The 22308-nt window shown below is 38.7% G+C and overlaps 1 protein-coding gene across 2 annotated transcripts in view; it reads left to right on the plus strand.

The window, feature by feature from the left end:
• The first annotated feature begins 378 nt into the window (after window positions 1-378).
• Window positions 379-22308, plus strand: part of LOC135162709 (chondroitin sulfate N-acetylgalactosaminyltransferase 1) — a 51937-nt gene continuing 30007 nt past the window's right edge. Inside the window, exons 1-3 of one of the 2 annotated variants that reach the window (XM_064121464.1) lie at window positions 379-1771; window positions 2929-3014; window positions 18971-19044. The gene's annotated coding sequence lies outside the window, so the exon portion shown is untranslated. The remainder of the gene's footprint in view (window positions 1772-2928; window positions 3015-18970; window positions 19045-22308) is intronic. The other variant, XM_064121465.1, reaches the window with a different exon arrangement.

Below are 22308 nucleotides of genomic sequence, written 5' to 3' on the forward strand. Positions count from 1 at the left end.
GATAAGAATATCAACAAGGGATTAAGATCCCTCTCGTCATCTCAGCAGGGAGCCAAGCAAACTACAGCCATCTTGCAATTGTTTTCCAAATATTGAGATTACATATGAAAGACGGACGTTTTGGACCTATTTAATACATTTACAGTAGTAGATAGATTCCAGGAACAATGATTTTTTTCTTATTATTATCATTCATTAGCATACGTGATTAAAGTATATTTTTTTCCAGTAGCAAAAAAAGTTACACTGCTTTGTTCAATAGAGGATTGCTCCCGCCATTTTTCTGATCATTAGTCCAATTCCCAAAGGACGTTCAGTACTTTTTCCCAGGAACATATATCCGCCACGTTTACGGGGCTATTCCATAATTTTTCTTTTCGTGTGAATATCACTGCTGATTCACCATAAGAAAAGGGTCCCGAGAACGCATCCTTTCAGGTTTTTTTTTATTTAAGACCATGAAAGTCATTTTATGAGTGAATAGATTTTACCAGATCAATTCTAGTTAGATCTATTTATCCACAAATTTTCTTGTTTCTAGTCCTTGAGAACGCATGCAACTATTCTGTAATATTTGATGACATTACCTGAGCCAATGAATTTCAATTGCGTCGAATTGCACTGATCTCCATCGCAGAATGTAACGGATGCGATACGTGAAAACTCATTTCGCTTCTCGGTTTCTTTCCACTTTGTTCAGTGAAAAAATCGTACCCTTCTACCCTGAACGCGCACATTATCCTTCACTTCTGATCCCAGTTAATTTTTCATTCGCTTCGCCCTAAAAATATCTGATATCTAGTCGTCGATTTCCTCCGATAAGAAATTTTTGTCCCCTTGAAATGCCTCTCGCGGCCCTTCGCGCAGACTCGAATGTGAGTAGTTTCGAGCGCCGCTACCAGTTTGTGAACGCGTACAGGAGTCAGCAGTCTCGCGAGGCTGTGGCTCACTGCAACAGCCTTGAGCCAACAGTTTGCCAGCATCAGGTATCATCGTGGACATGTGCAACGATCCCCCCAGTCCACTACAATTGCAACGAACGAGCTACTGCAACCCAAGTAATATAACTTCCAAGATCCAGTAACCTCTCAATTTTCTCAAAAACTCACAAAAAATACTCGAAAAAATCATCACATCATTTGCGGATTCACCGGAGTAGATTCAGAAATTACATGTAACGAATGATCAGTGATCCAGAGGAATCAATCGGCACCTGATAGATGCAATTGATATGAGGATGTGATCACGATATGACTTGATATGCAGAAATTTGAGGTTAGAGTGCACCAAAATTGATTTGGATCAACGAATTGGGGCCAATGTAAATGGCAACATGATGACAGTGCTGATGGTGGTGGAGTGTAATCATGCATGTGACGGTGAAAAAGGCGGTTTCACTGTCCCTTTGCCCCGAGAACTGACAAGCCAGGGTTGAGTACCAAATTGTTTATTAGAGCGGTTATAATCGAACAATCAACCCGACCACTCACACACGCTTTCGTGGGTATCAAGAGCATGTGTGGTAACAGTTGATCGGTTTGTTCCCGAGTGGACGTGTTTATGTGACGTGGGGACAGCGAACATTGAGAAAATACTGAGTTAATGGAGTGAAAAGATTTTTTTTTTTGATGCTGAGGTTTTCGTGAATTTGGAGTATGTGAAATACTTTCTCGGGTCATGTGGAAATGTGATAGTTGAGGGGGGCGGGGGGTGTGGTGTCAGGTTATGGTGGGTGGTGACACTGAGAAGATAATTGTCATTACAGAGTCAGGTGAGTGTTTGGGAGGTGTGAGAGTCAGATAAACAACGAACATGTTTGATGAATTCGGTGGATTTGATCTTTGCTTGTTTATTTCTCCCAGTCATATTAAAATTTGTTGAAGAATAAAAATGATAACTGAAGAATTCTCTGTGCGCCAACGTTTCGGAATTACCGAGAGTTTGCTATTCATCAGGGGATTGCATTTACTCTAGAACTAAGTTTATCCTGAAATGGTCAAGTTGAGTCAGCTTCTTGTTTAATTCTTGGAATATACCTCGAAACAGGACTACGATGGCCAAATTTTAGTTGAATCCTTATTTATAGCATGAAAATAGATCTGCAGATACTGCCAATGATAAAAGAAAAAATTACATCGACTTACCTTGACTGACCACGTCGTTAGATAAGTTAGGGGTCTCATTTCTAACTTTCTTCCCCACATCTGAGGCATTTTTTCACCTTACATTTGGCGTAAAGTATTTTTGCCTCATAAATCTAAGGCATTACCATATATCTATGTAGATAACATTGTGAGACCGAATGCCCGCCGTATACTCTAACTTTTGCCCGAGTCACACTGTCTGTTTCTTCCACATATCTGAGGTAATTATTCTAGAATTGTGGAGTTCAGTACACCACACATACCACGTACATTTCACAATGTTAACCCAAATGCAGTTAATTCGAAAAGAATGTTTTTGATGTGGAGGGTAAAAGTTTATGAAAAAACGCAGATGATGACATTGATTTCTTATACCGAAGATCAGTTTCAACAGCGGGTAAGGGGTTTAAATGAACCGGTCCCTCACAATGTTAATTAATTGTCCACAGATATTCAGATCTTCATTTTTTAAGAAGTCTTCATTATTTTTTTACTTCTCCAAATCATTCGTTAAGTTTTTACAGCATCTGAGAGATTAAACAAGAAATTAAATATAGACTGATAAGAGGTCTTAGTTCAGCGCCAAACTTGGCTTCTTAATTATTACCTCAATTTATTGATACAAGTGAATGGTGTTAGCTTCTTTGATCCGTGCCCTTGAGGCTTAAATACTTCCTGAAAGATTAACCGATTTTATCAAACTGAATCGTTGTTACAGACCTGAAAGTTCTATTATTAAAGCCTCGTCAAAATGGATAATCAACTAATCAATAGTTTTGCACAGATTTCAGTGGGGAAGAATGCCGGAGAATTCAACCAATTCAATTTACGGAGTGATCCATCAGGCGGATAAAGGAAATGTCTATCAAGGTTAGTGGTTTAAATGACTGACCTAGCATAAATTTATGACACAGCACTTGCTCGTAATTCCTTGGTCTCTTGAAAACCAACGGAAATATTAATGAATAATTCACCTCTCAATGTTTTTTTGCCCTTGAACAAGTATAATATATAATGATAAATCGACAAATCCCAATATGAAATTATAATACGGAGGGGGGGGGGGGTAATTATAGTACATAGAAGTTTCATCACAAAAGTAATATTCAATCAAGACATTGCAATTAAAATTAATGGAAAGTAATTGGAGCCAGTTAATCTACGTGACGCATATGAAAAACGAGATATATGCGAAATATATATTAATTATATTTATATATTTATTGCGTGAGGGCATCCAGTGGATATTAACAGAAGGTCAAATAAATTCAAATAAAATAATCACAATGCAAGTGGAAAATTTGACAGTTATGTAGTAGTGATTTGAAAAAGTTATGTTATAGGCCGATCACTGCATGCAATAGATTTTAATCCACGAGATTTATTCCATAACTGTAATGCACCGCTTTCTGGTCGAAGAATAGATGGGTTCTTCCACCCCGTTTCATGTAGAATTGGTAACGTCATGCAATTCTCTCGTGGGACCAGTTGAGTTTCCTCTCGTTTGAAATTAAACCGGGGAATAGTGTGTGGAGGATCGATAACGAGACTAGGTTCTGGGGTGAGCATCTAACGTCTCTACCTTGAGGTCGAGGGATCCTTCATGTCTCGTGACAGACGTTCCACTCTCAAGTGGCGAAAAATGGTGCAAGAGATTCTTACATCCTTAACCTGGAGAATAAATATAATATTTTAATTTTTTTTTTGTTTAAGCGACGTTGTGATGAGTGTATTTTTCGGATTTTATCTGTGGGGGAGCTTTAATTTGATCATAAAGGGGATAACTGCTGAGTAAAAAGAAAAGAACTTGTGATTTATCATCAATCGATATCCATTCCAGGAGTTTGCTTGCAAAAACTTTTAATAATTCCAACTTTTTGTCATTAATTCACCCCTCACAAATTTAAATAACGCGTTAAAATTGATTCTGTGTTATGAAGCGTGAAGATAGAAGTGAAAATCCTGTTACTAATATTAGAAAGATGAGCTTTATGGTGCACTGTGTGTAGAAAACCGCAGTGTAAGCAGAAACGGGGCGGGAGAAGTTGACCAAAGTTCTCTTCGTGCTTCAACTTCCTCGCTTTTCAGCGCCAGTGAGAACCCTTAACGATCCTCGGTCTGGGATTTTTTTTTTACCCATCAATTTTAATATTAACGCAGTGGTAAAGAGAGAGTGCACAGGGGTTTCGGTCTGTTGGGAGGGATAAAAGGGTTTTGAGGCTTGAGGTGATTTCTGGGGGGTGGACAAAAGACTAACGGTTGCTGATAATGAGGGAGAAGGGGGGTTGGAATTAGAGGGCGTAAATGCATAGATTTATTTAGTTGTAGGCGGAATACGGAAGCAGCAACAGCAGACAAGCAAAGAGTTGCGTGTTTCGTTTCTTCGTAAGAGAGAATATTAAATTACTCGTCTGGAGAGCATTCACGAAATATTTAAAAATGGTAATTTTCCACTAATATCGCGACTCAGCAATTTTAACGTTATCAAATATTAATACGAATGCTACATCGTACGGGTATTATGGAAATTATAGAATGAGTGATCGGTAAAAATTACTGTATTGGCAAGAATTTGCTGACCAAATCTAGAATTTTTCGTTGGGTCAAGATAAAAATGACCGTTCTGGGAGGGTAATATTTGCCATAACGAAGATATTATTCATTCTTATCAGGGCAATGTTTCTCAATCGGACAATAAATAAAGCCCGACTGTAAGGGTTGGGCGAATAAGGTTTTGCTTCGGCGGACATCGAGGGTACGCAACTATTTGCTGGGTTAGTACTTGGATGGGTGATCGCTTATTAGGAACACCATGCCCTCGGTCAAAAAATTACTGCGCGGAAGGCACCAGTGTGGAGGCGTAGTGTTTTGTACCCTTCTAGTCAGCGTGACAGAAGGGTACATTGGGACACTGCACAACCAGCCGACTGTGCGATGGAGGTTTTCCATGGTTTCCCTCAACCCTTGTGTAAATGCAGTATAGTGGGAGAAAAAGTCAGTCCCATGGCACCGTAGGGAAAGAGAAGGCAAAAAGGAGGAGTAAAGGAGGCGTAAAGGCTATGAGTTAGGCAGATAGGAGTCGATGAAAAAAAAAGAGAACATTTGCAACGTCAAAGGAATAACGAATAGAAATAAATAAATAAACGGGTATAAATTGTGGCTGGGAAAGCCTCAAAGCTAATAAAATTAGATGTTTTGTTCATACAAAATTTCTCTCTGTGTCGACAAGTAGATATTCCCATTTTTTTTTTATGTATGTCACAGTATTACTTACGATAATATCTAGTGAATCAAACCAGAATAGTGCTGTCTATCTAGCGAACTTGTCAATAATTACGAGCTCTCATTGTGATGCCATAAACAGTCTACACGCAATAGCTTTTTCCATAATCAAGCGATTTATTATTCTTCATTATGTACCTTACTTCCCTTCGGAAAGGAAATGCTTTACATGTTTTAGAAGTAATCACTGAGATATTTAAAAAGCAATTAGTGATTATAGCCGACTACAAGTTTTCTTTCTCGGAATAAAAAAAAATTTCCAATCAATGATGTCTAGCATTTAGTTCGAAAGTCCAGTACTTTAATTTGAATGTTTTGTTCTTTAATATTGTTGTTTCATTATTTTAAAGGAATAACATTCCTTATCAACATCATTTCTGTTCAACAAGATGTGAAATATCAATTCATCACTTGGGAGTTTTTTTCCGTTGTAAGAAATTCATAAAATTTTCCCAATTTCCTCTCAATGTGGACAACAAGAATGGAAAAACTGTGCACAACTTTAGATTCGATTTGGCTTCTTCGCATTATTTCGCAGATCTCATTTCATCTACTCCTTCGATGTTCTGCATTCTCCTCTTCATCTTTATATTTTTTTTTCATTTCATCCGGAGGTCTTCTTACAGGGTACGAGACCAGTACACCGTATTGACTTTTTTTTTGTCACCGCATCAGAGTCAAGGTAGAGGAAAAAAGTTCGTGAAGAAGGCTAGCTGTTACATGGTCACTCGAGGGGAAAGGAAAAAGGGATAAAAGTATGAACGCTATTTGCAGTCAAATTTCCTTTGATCTCGTCTTTTCTGCATCATCATTACATAAATTCATTTTTTTGTTAGAGAAACTGGGGGGAAAAACTGTACTAGTTACATTTTCTGGGTGGGAGATTAATGGCGGTATCATTATTACACCAGTGAACTTTAGAGAGGGCCACATTCTGTCTTTATGTCCTCCATTATCATCAGGGAATGAACATCCAGGGGGGCTTTTGTACGATGTATGTGTACTGATGACGTTATAAACATTATTTTCTTATTGAATTTATTTGCATAAGTTGGAATGATTGATTGGTGGTTTCTGACCGGTGCGGAAGTGGGTAATTATTACACACACAGAGAGAAAGATTCAGTAGAAATCGTGGAACTCGGAGTTCACATCCCCATTATCATCTGGACTAGGAAATTTTACGTGACAGTACGAAAATTCTTTACTGACGATTCAGATAAAAATCGCGAGACACTCGGAAAAATGTCGTAACAGTTCCGTAAAATTCCCCATAATCGCACTTCAATCGCTAAATTTGTTGTCACTCAGTAGATTTTTTGTTGGAGTCGACGTGTTCGGGCTCGCTGATCATGAATCTGATAACGATTTTGGTGAAATCAATTCTCCTCCGCATTATAATAATTTAAATTTCTGTTTTATATAGAGTACAATACCATTATGTTGATATCACTCTGTTCTAACGATTCTTATCGAATTCCTATGAGGAATAGGCGAATGGCCTATGGGGAAGTTCATAGTGTGGCCTCAACAGGTCACCCCGACTTCAACGTACCCAAAATCGGGAACGAGCGACCAACGATAAGAAGGGTAGACAACGCACCCCTAGATATTGAAGAGAAAATCGGAAAAGTCTCAGTTAGATACCGATAACATCGTTTAACAAAGGTCAATCGTGCCTTATCAACTTCATTCGGCTGATTGTCACTGTGTAAAATCGATGAGATGTTTTAAAAAAACGCTTTTGGAAACTGTCCCGAAGTGTCAGAGCAACTATAACTGACTACTTTCGTATTCATTGAGCTTCGATAATGGAGAAACCCCGACAATGTAACAAATCAAATCAAATATCTCCTCTAATCAACTCTCGTTTCACATTTTCCTGTAATACGACGAGTGAAATCACATAAACTTCAATTTATTTTATAATATTGGAACATTGCTTGTCTGGAAGTTGCAATTCTTTTTCAATCACTCCACATTGTTCATTGGTCTCTTATTTTCCGTCTGTCGTGCTACTCGAGTGACAAGCCATCGTAGAAAATCCAATGGGGAAAAATGTAAAGAAAAATCCTGGACTCTTTTGAAGAGTGAAAAACCCTTGAACTATTTTGCACAAATCCTTTTGTGAGCGACAGTACATTGTATTTAGCTATCGATATTTCTCATACCAGTGCGATAAATAGGGGAAGAGAAAATGTTCACAAAAGCGAGAGAATGTTTTGATGTATAGCGAGCGATGTCAATGGATTGTTGTGTGAGAGGGAGTTGGTACAAGTCGTGGACGATTGCGGGAACTTGCTCGACTTGTGTATGAATGAGATGTTTGAAATGGCGGTGAGGGGGTGGGGTATATGTAGGTGTTGAAATTGTAAAAGGGAAGGTTGAAGGGCCTTGTATGGCGCAGATATTCGTAGTCAAATATGTGCAGCCACTAGAGTTCAAGGAGAATATGAAAATAGTTGCACTTCCAAATAAGCTGTGAAGTCCCCATGTTGAATTTCGGTGATGTCCCGTGTGATAATGAAATAATTCAAAGTTTACGATTTATTTATTTGAATTATTATAACATAATTTGACTCGTTCTGAGATCAGTTTGAATGTGTCGACTCTCTATACACCCTAATGTATAGGAAAGGCCAGTTAAAAGTTCTTTTCTCGTAATAGTGTTCACAGAATAATTTATTCTTCAAATGAGACTCTTAATTTTTTTGAGGTGTTGAAAGATGGGAAGGTGATTTGGAACTGAGGCGAAGGGAGAGTTCCTCTACGGAACATGAGTTTAAAAAATGCCGGAATAGAGAAAGATTGAGGAGTGGGAGTTTAGGAGGCACCAAATATCCTGAGGTGCTTATTTGTTTAGGATGGGGAGTACATTAGAGGATTAAAAAAGAAAATTGGAAATGAGGAATTTAGGGGGTATACAATAGTCTCATATATTGATTGTTCGTGGTTTCCATTGTCCATTTCCTGATTTTCTAATGGAAACAAAGGATTGAGTATTTTAGGATGTGTGCCACAGGGATTTGTAGTCGCTTGGCATTGTCCTCCAGCTGTTGGAATTTTTTGTTAATTTTTCTGGGTCGCTGGAAATTAATCCATTTTATCCTGTCAGCATGGTAATTGTTCCTGGATTTTTTCTACATGAAGGCGCCTGAATCGTGGAGGTTTTACTTTTGACTAAATTTGATCCGAGTATAATGCTGAGACATAATCAAACTTGTGGATTCATTACTCTTGGGATATCGTGCTAGTTTTCCCAATTAAATTCTCATTAATAAATAAAATAACTGGAACGTCCTCTGAAATTAAGATTAATGTCTCTTGATAATAAAATTTTCAATTTCCGTAGGTGTGGCACATGCCAGGAAGGTATTAATGGAAAGAACATACGACAGTTGAGTAATGGGGCAATTAAAATACATTTACGACGTAGGAAATGGACATTTATGCTGACCAATAAATTAGCGTTGGGGATTCTGATTTCTCTCGGGAGGTTTGAATTTCAAGAACAAATCATTTCAATATCTCTTGGATCTGTTCGAGTCGCTGCTAACAATACGTAGAATTCCAAGCTGAGTGGTGGTTGGTGGAGCACTCCCCGGAGCTTTTATGATGTTTTTGTCTTTTCTTTCCTCCGAGCTAGTCGACCTTATTTCGGGGCAGTTAATTTCCGGTGGCTCTTGATACATCACCCAAACGTTATTTCATGAGGTTTCACCGATATTCGATAAATGGTGGGTTTTTTTGGGGGGAATCTAATTTCATTGCCGCTTGCGTATTTATTTCTGGGAATGGCATACAGAATTATCTTGGAAATGTTGAGCAATTTCAGTATGTGCTATAAAGAATAAATAACTTTCACTATTTAATCAAATGACACAATCTTTATTCCGATTTAGGACATATGCAACTTTTGGAAAAGACTCGTTAAAAGACTATTGACATTCGGTCAGCCAGGGGCCAACGCTGGCCCGTTCCTCATCACCTGAGAATTCTACCCGGGATATTGTACTCAGTGACATTAAATGTACACCACATATATTTCGGACAGCATTTTAAACTGCAGCGCACGTAGAAGGCGAATAACGCACGAGTCAGCATTGAAAAAATTTCCCTCCCTATTTTTCTGCAATTTTTTCTCTCCCCGATAACGAGATATTATATTTTAAATTGTTCACCTCCAGCCTGAAGTGACAAGGTGATACCGCGGAGTGACGTTGCACCCACCCTTCCCATGCTATATTACACAATACGAGTAACATCCCCCATTCCATTTGAGTTGGCAATACAACAACCATTTGGCGAGTGTGTTAGTTACTCCCACACATTGTCCCATGTACAAAATAACCGATACCAGTTCATCCCCACTACATTTCCTCCGCCCAATAATCCCAGTAGTCAGAAATAATTGCAATAAAACCACCGTCACCCCTTGAACTACCTAAAATGCTGCAAATGACATAATGTCACGCGATTGAACCATGAAGATATACTTTTTTCCGTCCCCATTGAAGAGTGACAGAGGGAAATTCTGTGGTTGTGCACTGCATTCACGCGAAGAAAGGATATTTAATTATGTCAATGGATGTCAGTTAAGGTAATTGTCTTCCGTCGGCACTTGAAAAAAAATTGAGGGAAATAATTAGGAGATTTACCGCGAGGAATAATTTTACATAATTTTTTACTTCCCCGTGAATGCTGCGTATACAAGCAGAAATTTCCCGAGTATTTTCTCGATGTGTTTATGCTGTGGTATCCCTGCACAACTGTATTCGTTCCAAGTCCAGAAATGTATCCTATAACATTTTGAAAAATTCCCTCTCCGATCTCTATTCCTATCGATATTTATTTATATTCCTCCAAAAGAAAATCAACACGATGGAACTTAACGACAGTATTATGGACACGTTAAACTGCATCTTTAATCTCCATTATCCTTTTCAGTTTATTTTTTCAGTTTAAGAGAGTTTATCGTTCTAGTACGTTAGAATAAAATCGATTCTCTCGCACTCTGAATTAGCATTTTCACCCGAGGAATGCAACTCAAACTGCACGGTAATCCCAACTTGAATTATTATTCTCGAATGGCTTTAACCTCACCTAAACTGCCCCAAGAATTAAAACGACGTATGGTATTCAAGTGCTAAGTTGCTATAAGATATAACCCACCTCTCCAAGAATTCTTAACCCCTAACCCCCACCTTTCCCCTTTATCCTTAATACTGTTATAAACTTGTGGAGGCAAAGTAAGACGATTTAAGCGTCAGTTGGATTATGTGGAAATGGCCGAGTAGGAGGAAGGGGTGGGGGGAGGGGGGATGATAATGATGATGGCCTATGTGAACGATTCTATATATTAATGAGTCGGCATTTAATGGCAATTGATATCACACATTAATTTCAGATGTTTTTTGTTACGTTTTAAATGTTTAGCGTAAATTATAGGTCCAATATTTTATGGGGAATCAGTCGCCGAATAATTTCTAAGATGAAAAAAAAAATCGAATACATCCCCTTCACCCCCTTCCGTTGTTCATGCGACGAACGACGAAGTGAGACGAATGCAGGAAATGCGCACCGTAGCCTCGTAACTTCGTACATCCGAAGGGGGATATACACAGCGAATTAATCCAGAAACCGCGATTAAATGAACTGAAACGAAGCCTCGTAATCCCCAACCCCTTTCCGCTCTGGCGTCAACTTGGTAATGTAACCACAGGAAAGCAATTCTCGATTTCGATTTCTCCTTTTCCGGCGACAGGTTCTTCCACTCGGGTTATAGTTGTCTGTACACTAATACGAGAGAATTCGGGTAATATTATATACAATCTGGGTAACTATTATTTTATTGCAGTTCAATACAAACAATTGGATGATATGGTAATATTTGGAAAATAGTACTGTTCTATGACAGTAAAATGTCAGAATTTGGACTTAGCCAAAAAAATTAGTATCTCAGTACCGGTTTTTCTTCGCAATTATCGCAAAAATTTCCTTAGCGTTTGGGAAAAGTTTCGGTGCTGGTATGTGAATGCTATGAGACCTGGAAAAATCCACGTAAAATCCTGGTGGAAATCCAATCTTGCATTTGTCTCGCTGGCCGTTTGCCGTATGAGATTACCTTCCCCGGCGATGCTCCCTTTAAGTGACGCAATAAACTCACAGCGCATAGTTGGTACGCACTAGAGGAGAAAGCGCACTCGGATTTTCATCGCGAGACTGATGCGAGATTTACGATCACGATTAAATGCATGAGCCCATACCCTCCAATCGTAATGATAAAGATTCCGTTTCCGTTGTCCGTCGATCTCCAGTGGTAATAAAGGAAGGGAGGAAGGACGAAAAATGGAAAAATAACGAGGGGAAAAATTCAATTAAAAATAGTCTTATCAATGACAAGAAATATCAATGAGTTATGTTCCAAGTTTCAGTTGGAACCGGTAGTTTAGGGAAAAATAATTTTTTCACCTGAGATAGAAATCCTTTATTTTACATTCCGTGGTACGAACATCATTTACCGCTTCGGCTTATGCGCAAATAATGAAATTTCCCCCCTCGAGAAATTGTACAGAACTTCCACAATGAGGAGATACCGACCCTTAATCTCGTATTCCTCAAAATCCTCCCAAAAATTCCCCTCACATTCCCGAGACAATAAAATAAAAAAACAAATCAAATAGCTCACCAATCTCAACCCCTATTTGTCAGCCCACAATATCATCCAAGAACTCCGCAATTTTACCCCCTCTGACTTCTGCAAAATATAGTTTCCCCTTCCACCTCTGTGCACCAACAAAAAACTATCATAAACGGAAATATCATGGGCGGGTAAAAAAAGAATGTGGATAACTTTTAGTTCCGTAAAAATTGCCATTTCAGTCACGATTCTGAGTGTGTTCAAGTTCCGCGGCGCTTCCTCCTCCTCTCATCCTCCCTCCTTCAGGGGTGGGGGGTGTGAGTTGTATACGAAATGAAAAGCACAACTTTGAAGCATCGATCAACCGCTCCACACAGCCGCCTCTGCACTCCGGACCGTCTGTTCGAGACCTGTGTACATCGAACGATGGGGTTGAACGGTAGGGGGGTGAGAGGAAGGGCCAGTGGCTCGCTTCCAAGTGCTGGGTATACACGTCTGTAGTGAGGATGCATCCATCCCCTGGCACCTGGATTCGTATAAATATGTACTTTTCCAGTGGTGGTGGGCGGGTGGGTGGCTGGGGAGGGGGAGGGAGGAGAGCAGAGAGAGGGTGAAAGAGAGCTGGAAAGGATGCTATTATTCCTCCAGCAAAATTCCACGCCGAGATATATTTTCACTGACGTCTATTCTCTCGCGTTTCTCTGGTATAAAAAAAATTTACAGGGTTTTGGCCTTTTTTCAGTTTCCGAGGTTGTAGACATAAAATATTTCTTCTGGGGGTGAGTAATTTAATTAACGATCGCTAAGATAGATTTTCCCTGACGATGTATTGTTTCTGGATGAAATCCTTGTAAAAGTGAATTTTTACTTTTGGATATGGAAGTATTGGGTTCAAAACTAGTTACACGACTCAGCTGATCATTCGGTGTCGTTCACATTGGGGAGACAATAGTTGAATATTTTGGTTTATTGTGAATAGTAGAATATTGCACGCCGAGGGGGGAAAGTCATGTTTTTCCGTACGAGGTGCACGTGCTATTAACCCACCCTGCAAAGGGAAGGTGTATTTTGCTGCCTGGAGAGCTGGAGAAAAGTGGGTACTTTCCACCCTAGGACTATACGTTTATTCTCTCCGGGGGTAACTTTTCACTGAAGGGCGGAAAGTGTCCAGTTGCCTCGAGTTCGTTTTGGGACCAAAGGCTCAAAATCATCATAATGTTTATCTAGTATTGTCACTTGATGTTACAAAATTTTCTAAAAAGACCAAAGGCCCGGGTAATTATTACCAATAATTTCTATCTGAGTAAAGATGCAAATCGCCCTTTTCGATTTTCCATACCATAATGTAATGACAGCGTATAAAAACGCTAAATTGAGTTACGGGCTTTCATTCAGAAGTAATAACAGATAATTTCACATTTCTTCCGATTCGAGAAATTCTTTTTCAATTTCCTCCCAATGAAAATCCAAGAGCGTTGTACACAAAGCGAGACAGGTTGAAAATGGCTTCCGCTCCTCCCCATTGGCCATTAATATTGCGGCACGGGGTAACACACACAGCTGTGGAATCGTTACCGGCTCTTTTTCGAGATCGATGGTTCTTCTCTTTTTCATTCTCTCTCTCTCCACCCATCATTTTTTTCTCCTGCATTTTTATTTTCGCATAGACAGTGGCATTCACGCATTCCAGAGAGAGAAAGTCCCTTTTCAGGCAGACAGCGCACTCGTTTCACGCTTTTATTCTGCTGGCCGGTGGATTACCGTGTGGTAAGGCCGTTATCATTGGCCAATACCTCTGGCACAATGTGTTTACTAAATGGCGGAAAAAAGAGGAGGGAAAAACGGCTATTATCGTACTCAGGTTTTTGCCATTTTTTTTGTAATTATTCTTTCCATCTGCATTTTAGTCAATACAGAAAGAAATTTCCGATAAAAATTACCCGGCGATTTTACATAAAACAGGGGTAGATGCCGCCTTTATCAGCAAAGTGTCGTATTAAATGTCTTTACTATCAGATCGTGTGTAACTACATTGAGAGAAAAATATAATTTTTCCAGTTATGTTTGTTTTGGGCCAACATTTCAATTTAGTCAATTATTGATAATTTTTATGCATTTATACAGGTTTTGTACGGTCTTATCTGATTTTCCGACACTGACTCTTCCTTTTAGTGCTTTTAGTTCAGTGCAATACTTGATTTGGGTTCCCAAATAGAGGAAAGCGATAATGATCTCCATTTTTACTATTTATTCCAAAAACAAAATCCATGAAAATATTTCAATTACGGCACCAGTGAGAAACTACTGGAATGATTGCGTCACAAGACCATCACTTAATCAATTACCTTTTCGTATATTCGCTATTGAGTTGATCCATCGGTGTGAAATACGCGAAGGAGTATCGAATAATCAATCGACTGTTAACCCAACGTATTTGAAACGCTATGGGAGTATAATCATCACCCTGGGAGACTCAAACTAACTTCGCGACGAGTTGTTGGGGGAACGGTAGAACGTCAATTCGTGTTGCCAGTAGTAGGGGAGGGGAAGATTGTTAAATTTTGTAACATCTAGGTTCTACGTAACGTGAATAATCAACGTGAAAGAGGGGAAGGGAGAGGGAATCCTCGTTAGCTCTGATTCCATGCAAAATACAGACTCTTGATGGAAATCAAATTATTCGCCTGAAGAGAAAATTGTTTTTACTGGGTTAGTTGCCAATGGAAATATCGAGCTTTATGGTGAGTGAATTATTTAATGAAACTGGGACGAGTTGAGATAATTCACTGATGCATTTTGAAGATAATTTTAGAATCATTGGAAGTGGAATACGGAATGAGATTTCATTTATATCTGAATTAAATAAAAAGTAGCTTTGAATTTTCTTGAGATATAGTGAACAACGGGGAATCATGATCTATTATAAGAAAGCACAGGCACATAAATTAAGTTCGGCATATCGACCATCAACTAATTTCACACATAACACTGTTTCCTTATTGGTCAATGTGCTCGAGGCGGGAAATTGAAAGAGGGCGCGCGGAGCACACGGTCGGTCTCGTACAGTTTTATAGTACGGTGGGGTAATTTATATCGAAATATTTCCTCGGTGTGTAATACGATAACAGGAGAGCATACTCACTCATGTTGCAGTCGCCCCGAAGAGTGCCATGCCCTAAAACAAGGAATAGTCGGAGTCATGGGAATAATCAGACTGACTGGAATAGTCAGGGACTAATTTAAATAGAGGAATGGTACGAGTCCTTCGTATAGAGGACTTGGTTCTCAACAGTTGAGAGTCTCCAGCAGTTGGAGCAGCAGTTTAAGAGAATTCTTGCCATCCAGTGGAAACTCTAGACGACAGGAAAAAAGCTTTTTAAAAGGTCTTCGTAATGGTCGTGAATAGGCAGTGATTACCTTTTCCACCATCGTCATCGTATTCCATGATTTCATCATTTACTCCCATCGCCGGTGTTTGTATGCCGTTGTATTTTATATTTCTCACATGTTCATAAGTATTTTCCCGGTTTTCCGTGCTTTCCAACTACTTTTTTACTCCACTTCTCTCCCTTTTGTACCACTTCTCTTCATGTTACCAGTCGGTCTTGCGGATCACGTAACCACGAAGTCTTGAACCTATATACTTTTCATCGTAAGTGACTTTTTTTGGTTGAAAATAGTTGGGTATAGCTGCCTCTGGAGAATGGCATGGTCCACGTGGCCCTGCATAAGGTTTCCACTATCAATTCAAACCATCGTAATCCACGTGATGAAAGGCGTGAGATGAGGGAAAAAGAATTGCCCGGAAATAAGTATTGAACTTGTGCTGTTCGAGAGTTTACGTTACGTAACTCATTTATGCACTACCACGGGAATTACGTGAGTGGGTTACGGTTTGTCGGTTATGCCATAGAAGTGATTCGTCGATAATTAATTCATCAGGCGAAAATTTATCAAGAATAATCATGGAAGGGAGCGATGGCAATAGCCCACTGGTTAAAGTGAGGAGCGTTACGCCGAATAATTTATGAATAAATTTTTTTAAACGTTCCATAACACTTCATCCCTCACGTTTCCTATCTGGTGTTGAGCTTTTATCAAAGGACTGTGAATACCGATCATTGAACTACCAGTGAAGCACAGCAACAGAGTACCCTCAGAATATTTCCGTAAAATACCAAAATCCATATTCATATCGTATCTCACTCTATCTTTTTCTCCATTATCTCCAGAACTTTCTGCACTACTCCTTTACTTGGTACGATGCACAAACCTCTTCTTCATTTCCTTCCATCGTTTCGTTCTCTTCTAACGAAAGACAAATGCAGTAAAGCTTTTGCGAGTGGTTGCATTTACACTAGTCTCACCGTACTCGCTTCATTTTTCTTACCTCTTTCCACTCACCTTGTTCTTTTTCTTTTGTTCGCCTTTTTTCATTCGTATCAGCCATTTTTTTTCCGCTTGTCAGAGAGGATGGGGGTGGTGAAGGAAAACTTTCTTCTCACCGACCACTCCCTTACCCTCCTCGCCATCCCCATTTGCGCTATTTTAGTGTTGAGTAGTAAGGAGTTTTGTGGATAGCGGGAATCTGTCGAGCTTTATGGAACGGACAACCACGAATGATCTTGAAAGGACAGATTAAATTACTTGACATTGTAGTGCACCAGTGCATTGGAGATGAAACAATTCTTTATGGTGTTGTCATTGAGTTTTTATGGATTTTGAGAATTAAATAGTTCTTTGAGGTATGGGAGAGTGTTTTGTGGGGAATAAACGGGATGGGTATGTGCTGTATGTATGTATATATATATAGTATGTAGAAGTACAATGGAGTATTTTATTATTAGGATTAGATTGTTGTAGGGGTGAATAAGGTATTGATCACGTAAAAAAATAATTTTGTCCAGAAACTGTGAATGGTAACTGACTGTCAATTTATGGATGAATGAGTGGGTGAAGACAGTTTTTATTTTGACGATAGAAATCGATCTTTTCTTATTTACGGCAGAATCTTTCATTTTAGTACGTACCATTAACACGATCATAAAAGACTAGCTATTGCCATATTCTCTCATTTTGATGACTGCCATCTTCCTGTTACCCCTAAAAAGTTGTTAATAATCCGTGAAATTCGTAAACACTCATGCTTATCTTTTCTCCATTTCCCTTGTCGTAAATAATAAAAGAGAAAGGTAAATGTTGTCTCGTAAAACTCGGTATTCTCCATTTCGGAATTCAGTGAAACAGAATAATAAACTGAAATAGAATAGAAACAACTTCTGAAAATTCGCTTCACTTCTGTAGACGTAGAGTAGATATTCTCAGTTAATTTATTCACGGAATGAAACGAATGTCTACAGCGCCGGATATTCTATAAAGTTATGAATTAGTAGAACAGACCAATAAACCTTAAGCTGAAAGCTGCAAAAAATCAGTTTTTGTCGTCGAATGGAATAAACGGGTGATCTGAAATTCCTGATCTCAGATTAAATATTTCTCAAATTTTGGTTTGAGCGTAGTGACGTGTACAAAAATCCTGTTTTTTTGTACTCCATCATTTCACCAAATCCACTACATAATAACAATTTCCGGGAACTATTTAATAAATTACACGCGGAGACAAAAATCGGGAAAAACTAGTCCCCTGGCATGATAAAATGAGTTCATTTGAATGAATGCAAAATGGCTGAGGTGGTAGCACTGCAAGTTTCATTGGAGCTCTGGCAATTGTTTAGAATTGTAAACATTCCGGTATTGACATTAAATTTTCCCTGTTCACCAGCATTTATTTATCAACATCGAAATTTTTTCTAAACGTTACAGTACACGTTCATGGAAAATACAAGGAAAATTCTGATACTGGTCAATGAATTTTACTCGCTGTCTTGTTTTTCCATATTTTTGGTACTAGGCAGCCAACAAAATTCCGGTCTCATGTCAATCTGCATAAATAAATAATTTGTTAATTTACCTCAAGCATTTCCCGTCGGTTTACCCATCTCATCGTAATAATTCTTTGCAAAATCGTGGAATTAGAATAATGCAACAGTCGCCCAGCAACTGCAGTTAAGCTTACGGGCAAAATGATTTCACCTGCAGTGGTGGAGCACCTCGTGAAGCAGTGGAATATAAAGCTCCGGCAATATGCAGTAAAGCGACCAGAGCATTGTCGCCCCTTGTATCTGAAGTAACCAGCTGGTTGCCATCTACAGCTTTAATAATCCTCGATTTAAGGAAACCCAGCCTCCAACAACGCCTAGCTTCCTCTGTCCCATTCACTAATGCCGCGAATTTATGTTTTCGGTTTAGCAGAGAAGATTTTGATGTTTATTCGACGATTCATCACCCCGCTTGTCTTTTATTCAGTATTGAGTGCTTGTATCAATAATTTTTAACAATCAGACAAGTTGAAATGAAGCGCAGTTCGAAGCTCAAAGTGACGGAATAATTTATGAGTCTTAATTTCTCTCTCGCCGAGAGAAATTTCCGGGAAAAATGATCTTATTATTTTATAAAAGTATATTATGATCCTCACCGCACCTCTACACACAAATTTATTTTCGGTTAGAGAAATTTTATTGTAGGTTAGGGACAATTACTCCTGATAAAGAAGAAAATGACTGTATCGGTAGAGTAGAAATAAATTTTTTTCGGATATAATTTACCAACTGTTCTAAAATTTTTCGTCAGAATGAAATTGCTCTGACTTGATTAAGAAAGAATCATCGTATTTGTTTATTGAATACTTCATGATAAAAATGAGGTGACAGTGACTCATGATAGCTGAAAGTTTGCATAAAGTAAAAGGCCCAATTTCACAATTTTTTTCTTTCCAGTTCTGTTCTTCAATGAATTATAGAAGTTTGTTTTTAATAAGAGAAAAACTTGATATTTATGTTTCCAGAAAAGATGGGACAAATTACCCACCTGCATACGTTGAAACCTTGGATAAACGGGCGGCACACGCGACAGAAAGGGGTGAGTGTAATTTCTCAAGTAAGAGATGGTTTTGCTACGAATCCTTAACTATTCCAACTTTCAATCTCCCCTCGCATCCCCCTCCGCTCTCACTCTCTTTACTCTTAGGATCTTAATCTTGTTATACCCGCGGTGAACTAGTGAGTTCTTCGCCGGGTAGGAAAAGTTTGCAGTAACCACAAAATTGGATGAAAGCCTCGGGTGGAAATGTAGTTACATTAAATGTATAGACTATAGAATTTTACGGGGGCTGAAGCCCCGGTCTTGGGGTGTTTGTTAAATGCCGTCCGTATTATACGGCGAGAAATATTCAATAAAAATTGCGTGCTTATGTTGTAATTTCGAGGCGAAATGTGATTGTAGGAAATTTCATAGAACTCTTACGTAATTTCTCCATAACATTTCGTGATTTTTACCTGAGTTGTCCTGGGAATTTTCAAATCGATTCGGTAATTACGGAGCGAACCGAGAGCTTCGTAATTTTTGCGAATATTTTTTTCTACACGGAAAAAAATATTTAGTCAAAATTCGGAACAAGTTCACTTCCTGATTACGGAAGTGACTGGGAAAATTTCATTTAATGACGATATCCTAATTTTTCAGGGAAAGTTCAGATTAAAATTATTTACATCATAAAAAAATCGCGTAGCATTTGCGGAAAATTTGCCTGACTCTCATTTCGCTCCGGAATTACGAAAACGTACGTCCATTTTATGAAATATTTTCCTCCGTGCGGGTGAATATTTAACGAATGGCACTCATTTTTTATGTTTAGGAAAATGCACATTTAAAGAATCCGTCGTGAACCCCCTAATGCACCGACTGATATAGCGAGAAGACACAATTTTTTCAGTGTGCTGAACACAGAGGGATAGTTAAGGGCTCTATGCTACTCAATTAGTTACCACCGCTTTTTAATTATGTTTATGAAAGACGTAGGACATTGAAGTTTTGATAAGAGGTTTCTCATTTTAAACATTCACCGCGTTATCACAAGAGGTTTCATTCATCAAACAATTCACTCCATCAATTTTCCGATAAATACTTCAGGAATGAAATATTATTGAGTTTATTGACCCGCGGTGAGGATTAAACGAGGCAAAAATTAGGCCAGTTGCCCTCCGAAAAACGTTAAAAAAGGCAACTCGTTGACACGCGAAGGCTCTTCTGTCCTAGAAAAGGAAAAAAAAATAAAAGGAAAACATCAAAGAGGAAAAGCCACTCGACCTCTGCGCATACGTGCGGAGTTGAAAAATAAAATGTTTTCTACTTGTATTGTCCATCTCATTCGCTTTTCCTTTTTTCCGTCTTCCCCGTCGCATCATTGCAAGTTATTACATCACACCCGGAGGGAGTCTGGAAAAAAGTGCAAAGCGACTTTGTTATCAGGAGAATCATAGAAGTTAGATAACATCGGCACTTCAATGCATTTTTTTCACACACGCATACTTTGTCGTGTTACGTTGAATTTTTTTTTTCCAGCAGCTTGTGTTTTTTTTTAGTCTTCCATTGGCTTACTCCGCTTTGAGAAATACAACGGTTGTTTTTTGTCGGATTTCGGGGTGGAGATACCAGGAAAGATGTATTTTTTGTTTTCCACGTCCGTCGCAAATAACTTGTCTGACGAAATGCGCCATCTTGTACGTCGTGCGACTGCCTGATGAGGGGTTCTTACTACTGAAACTTCCAACCGCTGAACTTTTGCTTTAATGACGGTAATTTTTTTTACGCCAGTATGCGTAATTCGTCGTTTACCGCATGGAGTGATGTACCCTGAGAGAAACCTATAATTAAGCCACTTATATTTGTTCTAAATAAACAAATGCCCGAAATTTCTATTAGAAAATGCGCTCTAAATCCTGTCAGAAGGACATTGAAAGGGAAAAATTGTATTTTTCTTTCAGTGTAAAATGCGAAAAAATTTATAAGATAAATAACCTAATTATTTATTAATAAAATAGTCATTAATTGAGAGGTACTGTAAAAATGACGTAACTCACTGCTTATTATTTACTGAGTATTTCGTACTTTTTACCGGATTTTTATTCTCACTTGAGAATTACGAAACTTCTCCGTAATTTTTACTGAATATTTATCTCTGTCCACGCGATTAATTGGATACTATTCATTAAATAAATACTTATTCCCGTCTCACGATTTCCCGTCTCCAAAAATACCTGATATCTTGCACAATTCTGGTCTCTGTAATATCTAAAATGGAAGGAAAAATCAGATTTTGCATTGCAATTTCCACTTTTGAGAGTTTTTAAACGATGAGAATATTCTGAAATACGAGGGAGATCCATTTGTATTCAATCTTGAGAGTCATCAAGAGTTGAACGAGCTCAGGTGAAGTAGAAATCTTCAATAGAGAATACCGGGTCGGGGAGGAGGGGCGGATAGGGGAGGGGGTGGGGGTGGACAAATAAAAAACAATTTGAAATATCTATTCAACAGACGCGCTTGAGCTCCTCGTTTACGATCCTATTCAGATCACTCCTTCTAAATTTCTCGTCTCCTGTCTGACTTTGACCACCGAACACGTGTGTATATCGATTCACATCTTTTTCTCATTCAGTTTCTTTCACAAAGAAATTGAGAGAAAGTCTTTTTTTTAGCACATCCACGTTTTATCTCACCCTTATTGACGTTTTCCTTGTAGGGTTGGAAACAGAGGGGGGACAATCAGCGGAGACGGAGATAAAAATTTATGAACAGTTATAAAGTGGAAGTATCATGAAACTTGGTCGTTGAAGAATATTTGGTGGATCAACTTGTAGTTTCAGTCATTTGCATAAATTGTTGTATGGATATGTCCATCTATGAGTACTTATGGCTGTTTCATACTAATAGATCAGTTCCGAACCATAAATTGAATATTTATGTTCTATAAATCTTCTAAATTGTATGTTGCACTTCAGCGTGCGGTAATTGGCAGATTACACAAATACAATTACAAATATTCAATAAAAATTACGTATGTTTTTCGTACTTCCGGAGGATCTAGTGGACGGACATTTTACGGAACTGACATGGAATTTTTTCGGAGTGTTTCGGAATGATTTCAGGTTGAGATCCAGTGGATTTCATCTGGTTCTGATCAGGGTCTCCTCAGCCCTGTCAAACCCGATAAATTTCTGATGAAGACCGACCTGATCAGGTAACACCCGACTACGACAGGACAATTTCTGATCCTAACTCGGAGTATCTGGCTCGAAGTTCCGCTCAACACTCCTCATCCAGATCACTTGTCTCACCTCTTGT

This window comes from Diachasmimorpha longicaudata, chromosome 5 (genome assembly GCF_034640455.1).
Source record: "Diachasmimorpha longicaudata isolate KC_UGA_2023 chromosome 5, iyDiaLong2, whole genome shotgun sequence".
NCBI lineage: Eukaryota > Metazoa > Arthropoda > Insecta > Hymenoptera > Braconidae > Diachasmimorpha > Diachasmimorpha longicaudata.